Source organism: Sinohyriopsis cumingii, chromosome 18, assembly GCF_028554795.1.
Source record: "Sinohyriopsis cumingii isolate HCF-2022 chromosome 18, ASM2855479v2, whole genome shotgun sequence".
NCBI lineage: Eukaryota > Metazoa > Mollusca > Bivalvia > Unionida > Unionidae > Sinohyriopsis > Sinohyriopsis cumingii.
Window position 1 is genome coordinate 34,324,393 of NC_142978.1, and position 9,488 is coordinate 34,333,880.

Consider the following 9,488-nt stretch of genomic DNA (forward strand, 5'->3'; position numbering starts at 1 on the left):
TTAAGTTATACAATTAAGATTATATGTTGTGCAGTCCTTAGAATTAAGATTGTATGATAGCTTAATAGACAAATCTCAATTTGGCTATTCCCGCTAGAAAATCGTCACTTTGACTATTCTCACTAGCCAAATCTTAAGTTGGTTATCCCTACTAGAAAAACATCAATTTGGCAAGCTAGAAAAATCTCAATTGGCTATTCTTACTAGAAAATTATCAATTTGGCTATTCTCACTAGAAAAATATAAATTTAGCTATTATCACTAGACACAGGTCAATTTTAATATTCTCATTAGACAAAGGTCAATTTCACGTCCTTAGAATTAAGTATATATATATGCTATAAATATGCTTCTATATGTATTTGTGCGGTCCTCAAAACAAAAATGATATGTTGCTCCGTACTCAAAAACGATCAATGATGACCTAATTTATTTTATTTTAAATATATATATATATATATATATATATATATATATATATATATATATATATATATATATATATATATATATATATATATATATATATATATATATATATATATATATATATATATATAATGAATTTTGAAAATTTTGCTATTTTTTCTGCAATAAAAAAATTAAAACATGGCAGCATACAAATTCAAGCTGAACCTGAAAAAATTATTTTCGATTTTGAATCATTATAAAATCTTAAATTTGAAGGTGGATATACACTATCAGCGGAATATCGATTGACTAAGACCATCCAGCAAATTATATTACAATCTTTATCAACAGTGAAAGATACAGAAGTCGAGAATCTCGTTCCGTTTTATCGCGATTGAAAACATTAGGTCAAAGTTATCCGACGAATACGAAACAAACAAAAAAATCATCAATACACGCGTAAGACAACTGAAAACGATTATATCAGATCGTGAAAACGAAAGCGTTGTCACTTATGACAGTGATTGTAGTAACAACGTCACCAGTGAGGAAAATGAAAGTTATGACTAGTGATTATGAAAGTAAACGTTAATTTTATTCTTATTATAATAACTTTTATCTTGATTTTCCGAGATTTTAGTGAAATTTAGTTAAAATTCATCGTTTTTTGTCATCGATTTTAGTCGACTTGCCAGTAAAAAGAATCAGTGAAGATTTTTGAAGGGTTAAAACCTAAGCGATTCTCTAAATGATTTATCGATAAATCCTTTAATTTTCATGAAACACAGTCCAAAGTAATGTTTTGTTTTACTGAAATATGTCTGATTTTGATTGTTTTTTAAGCAGAAAAAAGAAAAAATGTATTAATTTATCGATAAATCATTAGAGAATCGCTGGGGTTTTCACCCAATCAAATGATAAAATTTGATTAATTTTCATTATTTTTTTTGGTAGCATATACCCAATCAAATTAAAATAATCTGACTGATTTTCATATTTATCTGACATCTGAGAGAGAATGAGTATAAAATTGTATTCTGTTATATATTTTGTAATTATTTTTCTTGTTTAGATAATATACCCATCAATCTGAAGAAAAAATATCCAGATTATAATATTTATTCAGAACTAGACAATATTTTTTTAAGCTGATCAAATGTAATACAGGAATGTTCATAATTCATAATCTGACGTCTGTCACACGTGATCATAATAATATGTTCTCGCCGCAATTCATCTAATTGTTCCTGCGTCAACAAAAGTCCTCGTTTCCTTGTTCATCAATAATTATATTAACACTAAATTTTTCTGTGTTGACTGAAGAGTGTCATTATTGATCCGATGGCGTTTTCAAGTACCTTCTCCTTGTCGTGTATGAAAACTCTCACATGTTGGTACAGTATATAATATACCTCTTGATTAAATAATTAATTGTTAAACACTTTGCGAAAATATCTCGTTAAGATTTGACATATAGATTTAGATTTAAAAATGAACCACGCAAGTCAATTAAATGTCCGGTTTGGTCAGTAAGTTTGAAATGTATTCTTGATAATAAATTATTATGACATCGTAGATAAACAGGAATAATAGGTTCTTGTACAATCAAATATCCAGGAGGTATTTGCGGTGTAAAGTATACATAATATATCCTTGTTGAGCCTGATTTGATTTTTCAAGATCTATTTGATAGCTGTCATTAATTGCATCACATATAAGATTGACTGCGATTGTTGATGTTATATTTACAATTCCTGGTGAAATATGACGGCCGACACCGTATGGATCATTTTATGTCTGAGAAGAGATGCTGGTGGGGCCACTGTTTTCAATGACTAAACGATCTGGGGAAAATCTTCATTGATAATATCACTGAGTGAGATTATTAGTTCGTCTGTTTTAAATTCTGGTATTACAAAGTTTCAGATATATTTTCGGCTATTTTATTATGATCAGCAAATATTTGCTTTAAAATAATTATTTTTTCGCTAATATTAGCTCTACCTTCATTTGCCATAGAACAGTACCTCGATTTATAATCTCAAGTTCTGACACAACTTGATCTAAATGTTGTATTGTTTAAATGATTTTTTTCTTTTTCTTCATCATTATGATACTCTTGAATATATTTTCTGAATGGTAGACGTAGAGTGGCAGATACAGTTTGATGTTCACTTTTAATTTGATTAACTATTAATCTAATCATATCTTCATTAACATAATATGTATTATTTTTTCGATTTACTTCTATGATGAAACTAACGATGTAGCGGGTACTAGTCCAAGAATGCTTATTTTTATACTCTTGTTCCTTCATAAAAGATATTTCGTTAGTAGAAAAATCATCTGGTTTTGGTTCAGATGGTCCTTAATAAACAGGTGCTATTTCAGGCCATCCTAAAACGTATCTAATTGACGCAATCTGTCGAAGTTATTTCAATCGCATACGATAATGTTGGTTCGTGAACTGTTATAGCTAATTCTGCTTCTCTTCGGATCTAGATTTTATTTTGCGCTGAAATTCATAATTGATTTATTCGATCTGATAATTGCCTGTAAAGACAAGTGAATTATTCGCCTGTAATCCACCAAATGATTTTGATCTAATATTCGGCCAACTGTAATATACTCGTATATGTACTACTGCGATTTCTTTAATTGGAATTGCATTGGGAAAATTAACACTGAATTCCGGAATCCTTGAGCGTACCGATATCATCGTAGTTTTTGACGGAATTGTGTTCGTTACGATTTGTTGAATTAGCCTGTTCGGAGTTGACAATCTTATTTAAATCCTGATTTTCTAAATCAATCACAGTCATTGCTACAAATTTAAATTTTGATCATATCCGTGAATTTTGTTTGCCATTCACGTGCTTGATTGTATCTAAAACATTGAACAATGATCGGAATACTCATTGCATTTTAATTAAGTGGGAATTTAGCTACAAATTCAGTACACCAATAATAAATAAAGTCGAGTTTTTTTTTTCTCCTTCGGGTTCCACAGTCAATGTTACCTCGTCGTTTTGATCTAACATCACAACATAGATCCATCTGATGGAGTCAATGGATAACGCCGTAAAATAGTGGTAGATATTATAAATGTTAAATCACCGAGTACTGAAAGCCTGTATATACCGGTAACCTCAGCGCGATGTTTAATGGTTGTATTGAGTGATGACCATAATACTTGGTCAGACGCTACTGTATATACCAGGTTCATAATCTGCTTGTGGGGAATTTTAATCAGTTCAATGTTTATAACGATATCAGGAATTCCACATATAACATCTTCTAGCTTCTTTTTCTAATCGTTTCAATTTTCTGATATAGTCGTTTTAATTTCACACACAGTTTATGATATTTGGCGATTTATGTTAGGGTGTAGGATCAGATTCCATTGCCTATCAATTGGTTTGAATTCGCCAACAACAATTGATGTCAGCATAGGGTAGCCGTGTAATAGCCGGCCTAGAAAACTTGAATGACCTTTCATCGAGATATGTCTGCATGAAGTCGATAGGAATATGATTTATTTTCTCAGACATTGCGAGCATAGCATTCGTTATATCTTTAATCCACTGACAGACGAGACGAAACTACAGTGTTGATGAAATTTGACCTGAATCTCGTCATTTGAATTTCTAGTCACATGACTGCACAAATCTTGTGATATCAGCAATAAACTATTTACAATATTGCTGTATGAAAACATATCGAATATATAAATGAAAGTCACAAACTCTTTATAGAAAAATGAAAGTGCACACACTTCTCAAAATAGTTATTCTGTAAATAACGACCGGAAGTCTGTAAATGTTGCTGAAACTGAAGAAAATCAGCTTCACTAACAAGAGAGCACATATCAATGCGGAGGTCACGTGATAGCAACAAAAACATCGCTGACGTGTACTCAGTATTTGATGAATCTGGTTTGCTCCACCTCGCTGCGGTACCAACAGGTTTCTTTTCGTTGTTTTCAGAATAAATACGTTGAATATTAAGTGTGCATCATATTTATTTACAAACATTGCGTGACATTTATTTAATATTTTTAATTCTATGTACAACAACTTTGGAAATTTATTTATTGTCAATATCACGTGACCTATTTTACCTCTGATGTCATTGAAAACTGAGTGTTGACTAGTACTCAAAAAGTGGGGTCTGTGGTGCTGGATAGTAAAATAATAAAATGTGTTTTGAATAATAAATAAAATGCGTGTGTTGGATAGTAATCAAAACTTTAGGTGTTGGATAACAGTTTAATGAGTTTTGGATGTTATCGTGTTGGAGATGCTGGTCCCAGTCGCCACCAGTTGCTTGAATCCATTGATTATGTTTCCTTGAGACGGTCCGTCGTCTAAAGCACATATCAGCTTTGGATGAGATCGACCGACACTCATTTAATCTATGGTGCTGATTATTTCAACTCGCCATTGTGTTTTGAGTAACCGCTGGATACTTATTTATTACCAAATGTCGATACTTTATGTTGCCTTCTGTGTTTACGGTGTATTTTAGTTAAATACTGCCTCCCAGAACGTGCCCCGCTAAGTTTGCATGGTTCCGAGCATTCTATGTTGCTGAGCGCAAGAAAGATAGCATTCCCGTTTGTAACACCCGAATCGGAGGACTTTGGTTGTCCCCGTTGTTTATGTTTGTGGAAACATCCGAGGTTCTCCAAGAGTACAGAGAGTATAACTACGTCACTGTCGTTGCAGATGTGGGATTGACAGTCTGAAAGTCAGAATCGTCCATCTTCTTTTAGAACAAAATTAAAATATTCTAAATCCAAATTTTCATGTCACGACTAATTTTATTCAGGTAAAATCCATCTCTGAAACTGTTATTGTATTACATTGTCAAAATTTGTATTTGCCAATATTTTGAGTTATACAAATTTCGGACTAGCCCAGATTGTGAGCTATCCGAATTTCGGATTTGTCAAAAGTTCGGAAATTTGCCCCGATTGTGATTTATACAAATTTCGGACTTGCCCTCATTTTAAGTCATCCGTATTTCGAGTTTGTCAAAATTTCGAAATTGTCCAGATTTTCATTGGAAGGTTTTATTTTATAGGGTTTGTCTATAAATAACGCAGTTTAAATCTCCACCAATAGGAATATACTTTGATGTTATGAAACATTATGTTCATTTTTACCAAATTTAGTTTATAGAAGTATATTTATGATAAAACTGTCATTCTTACAGTATATATATATATATATATATATATATATATATATATATATATATATATATATATATATATATATATATATATATATATATATGAAAAACTGTATTGTTCAAAAAATAACAACATTGTTTGCTGATGTTGTATATGAAAGGTATGGTCATAAAGTAAAATTATTTGTGTGCATGTCATTGTAATTGTGATAGCATGAGTATTAGAAAGGAAATAAGAGAACACAGTAAAAAGTAAACATTATTTATTCTGTATTTATTTATATCATAAATAACACACATTTTGTCATCCTTCTCTATAATCTCATCTGTCATTCTAGCCTTTTATTGAACAGAACTATCAACACCAACACCACTAGCAAATTTCTACACTCATTTCACTAGTACTAATATTAGTACCCTTACTCGTACCTCGTGGACAGGGTACTAACATGAGCAAATACGTGTTAATGGAGCAAGCCGGGTGTGATTCACACCCGGCGCTCTTTTAGCCTAATAATAACACTCTAAACATATTTCTTGCAGATAATCCAATAAATTGAATAGTCCTCTTATTTAATACCGGAAGTATCGAAAATCATTGTAGAAATAGTTGTAAAATCTCGTTTACTTTTTTCAGCCGATATTTTCGTTTAGATCGTCCGCCATATTCTTTCAAATAATGATTACTTCCGTTCTCAGCCTCGTTTGTTTGTGTGCCATATAAGGACATTGTCGCCTTATTTGGAAACGTAAACAAATCGTATTAAAAATTTGGCGCCGTTTGGGTCAGAAAATCTGCGCATTAAAAGTAAATACGGTTTATCGGCAACTTTGAAATTCAACCAAGTAGCGATTATTCGCACTTGATTGATAATAATATAGCGTAGAATATCTAAAATATGTTCTGGCAAGCCTTACGTAGAAAAGGGGTCACGGCGAGAGTCTCGCGTTGTCTGTCATGGTGGACAGGATAAGGTTAGAGTAACCATGCCAAGTTATTCGATCGTGTAAGGGCTTAATAAAGTCAAAATAAGCCAAGCTTCTTTTACAACATGATTATACTTATGTAGTTGATTTCTACAATGTTTGTTTTTCTGACTTTAGTGATGATTATTTTTGCTCCATATCATGATATGGGATCAGTTCGTAGCCTCAACCACAACAAATCAAGTTGAGGCTACGACATCGTAGCTATCATTTCACCTCAAGCCTGTACCAGGAGAAACCAGAATATGATATGACTGAAAGAACCCTAGCAAACAGTCCTAACAAATAATGTCAGATGCGGGGTCTTGAAAAAAAAATTAAATCAAAATTTAGGAAATATAGTGTCAAGGATTAGATTAAATCAGAAAAGTTTTGAAGATTTACTGATTAATCTGGTGTTGATGGTGGAAAAGAAATGGATGAAAGTAGCGATTCCCCAGAGAGTGTTTAAGGGGGTATATCTCCCTCCATTGAAATTGATAATGAAAATGAAACAAAAATATGAATGGAAATTGGGAAGGGAATACTTCCTTAGAGAATGAGTTGGATAGAAATATGAATCAGTTTGCACATGAGGTGAAATATACAACTGTGTCATTGAGTGAGACAATGAGTACACAATCTGAACATGTTTCTCACAAACTGCATGAAATGCAGGAATGGATTGAAAACATGTAGAGTAACTCATCTATTAAAGAAAATTCAAAAGAAAATCACGTAGCAAAATAATTGGAAAGCAAAGTTGTAAGTGCAAACCTTTCATAAATTTTCCCCCAGAATGGTGAAACAAACACAACCCCTTAAATTAAGTCTCAGTTATTTGATAGAAATACAGACATCGATGTATATCTGACCTAATATTGTGGCAAAAGCAATGGTTGGAAAAATCATGGAAAAGCACTATACGTAACTAACAGTTTGCACGGGGCATCTCGTTCACTCCTTAGTGAATTGGAAAATGAAAAAAGAACAAACTATGATACTCTAGGTATTTACTGCACTCGTATGGCATTTGGCATATCTCCGATGATGTCGTGCGTGTTATTAGGAATTTCTGACCCTAAAACTGTACGTATAATAACTCTTTCCCTGTAGAGAATTAGATCGCTCTGCAGGGAGAGTTCACTACGTACAAAAATGAATGGACGCACGTCTAGGGAAAACTTATTTTTCTTATCTGACCACCCATGTCCATTTATCGGATAGTAAAGTTGAGAGGTATCGAGATTTCAGTACCAACGGTATTGATTTCACACAAGTAACATATATTTGTTTTGATATTTTTACACGTAATTGAGCTTAAACCTCTTGTTCAATGTATCCTTTGTTATGACTATGACACCTGTGGAAGTGCATCTCTTTTTCCTGGCAGACCTTAAAGAATCTTGAGCTTGCAAAGGATGCATATTCAGTAACCATCGGACATATTTATGAAGTTCGCACCTCTATTTTCTAGTCAGTATCTGCTGAATTGTTTGTCGTGAGACCTTACTATCTGAGGGATGTTTTTTGTGCGTTTTTTTTAAAATGTACTCTTTTGCGTTTTTGGAAATGGTAACGTGCGAAAGTTCAATAAAGAAGACATTGCTCCATTACTACAACCATGAGGACAAAACTTAATCCAAATGCATCTAAATTTGATGCACAAGATCAAAGAGCAAACATGTCAAAGATGCAATACATTATGGAGGAATCTGAACACATCAGAGTGATTTTTCACTTTTGTTGGTTTAACGGTTATCTTAACACATCATTGGCTATTTCAGGCAGAACAAAAGAGAGTTATGTCTTTCTTTCCCTGTACAATTTCCTACTAAGATGGGTACTATTCCAGATACAGTATACGGCGAATGTTTAAACTCCAGCAACAGTCTTAACGACAATTTTACTGAGTTCCCAAGGAATGCAATGCGACATCGACGGCCTTCACAATGGATTCGAGTTTTGAGGCTAGAGATGCGTTGTTGACAGCCTTCAGAATCCATTCGGTTTTGAAAGCAGTTTGGGCACAACCGTGTGTCCTTAGGGTGTAGACTATAATGAAACGCTTGTGAAAATATGTTGCCAATAATTTTTAAGCAATGATTTTCATCAACTGTATGTTTGTAAATATATTCTGCTCATGCGCTATCAATATTCATTTTTCTGCAGAGCGCGTAGTATTTATTGCGTTGGTTCGAAATTATGAATTTGGAACGATAATTACTCGCAGGTCAGATCTGTGTTACATAGTTACCTATATTTCGGTAGAGATGTTACTGGACATTAGAGACATATAGTCACTTAGATATTTTGAAACGTGAAAGCGCGTAAGGAAGGATTTGTTTCATTTCATTGGTATGCATAACCCTAACGAGTACGCGCATATCTCATTTATTCAGCAAGTGTCAAAAAGCAATTTGATCATGTTTCTTTTCAGCATATTTTGTACGACTATAGTAGAGATCGTCACATGTCTAATTTCATGCTGTTTTTGTGGGTGCAATGCCAGCGTGTGTATGCATATATATATATATATATATATATATATATATATATATATATATATATATGCACACACACACACACACACACACACACATATATATATATATATATATATATATATATATATATATATATATATATATATATATATATATATATATATATATATATATATATATATATATATATATATATATGATCTTTCCCACATACTTACTCTGACACACCCTGAGATATCTGTGATATGTAAATACAAGCACACAAGCGCCTTAGACTATTCGATCACCCGGAGACTTTGACTACTAGTCCACCCGAGGGTAACTATAGTTTCAAGTATAGAATGTTTGAATGTATTCTTTCTGTTTGCTCCTTGCACATAAGCTTGATTGCTTGTTTATATTTCCTAC